Source organism: Carlito syrichta, unplaced genomic scaffold (genome assembly GCF_000164805.1).
Source record: "Carlito syrichta isolate Samal-C Ts95f unplaced genomic scaffold, Tarsius_syrichta-2.0.1 Scaffold289202, whole genome shotgun sequence".
Classification (NCBI taxonomy): domain Eukaryota; kingdom Metazoa; phylum Chordata; class Mammalia; order Primates; family Tarsiidae; genus Carlito; species Carlito syrichta.
In genome coordinates, this window is record NW_007233298.1 from 80,993 (window position 1) to 81,845 (window position 853).

At 51.7% G+C, this 853-nt stretch overlaps 1 protein-coding gene across 1 annotated transcript in view; it reads left to right on the forward strand.

The window, feature by feature from the left end:
• SCYL1 (SCY1 like pseudokinase 1) overlaps positions 1-853 on the forward strand; it is a 15,786-nt gene that overhangs the window by 4,808 nt on the left and 10,125 nt on the right. The window lies entirely within an intron of this gene.

The following is an 853-nucleotide window of genomic DNA, read 5'->3' on the forward strand; positions in this document are numbered from 1 at the left end:
AAAAAAAAAAAAAAAAAAAAATTAAATACATAAAGTGCAAAGTCTAGCATTCAGTACACGACAAGTGCTTAGTGACTGGGCTTTTTTTGTTTGTTTGTTTGTTTGTTTTGTTTTTTGAGGCGGAGTCTCACTCTGTTGCCCAGACTGGAGTGCAATGGCACGCTCCCGGCTACCACAGCCTCAGCCTACTGGGCTCCAGCAATCCTTCTGCCTCAGCTTTCCAAGTAGCCAGAACTACAGGCACGTGCTACCACACCTGGCTAATTTTTTATTTATTGTAGAGACGAGGTCTCACCGAATTGCCTGGGCTGGTCTTGAACCCATGGGCTCAGGCTGTCCATTCTCCTAAGCCTCCCAAAGTCCTGGGATGATGGGCTGAGCCACCGAGCCTGGTTGTGACTGCGCCTTTTACTCCAACAACTCTACATACACATCCTAGCTCCAGTCCCCAGTGTGTGCAGCGCCCTGTGCTGCAGTGGGTGGGGTGAGTAGCGGGTAGGGAGAAAGACGAGGCAGGCCTAGACCCCTGTCCTCAAGGATCTGGCAAGGAGTAGCAGACTGGGGAGCTCTCACTGGGGGATAGAGATAGAAAACACAAGTGAGAACCCCACGCTCCCCAGGTAAGGCAGGAAGGAAAACAGCAGATGGGGCTCAGAGACAGGCTCTCTGAAGGGTGACATTTGAGCCGGAACCCAAGGGACGTGAGGGTAGGAGCCATAGGATGGTACCTGGGGGAGAGTGGTTCAGGCAGAGGTGATGGCACATGGAAGGATGGCGAGGTGGGAGCCTGCCCCCGCTTTACCTCTGAGCCTCAGTTTCTTTTTTTTTTTTTTTGAGTTGGAGTCTCACTCTG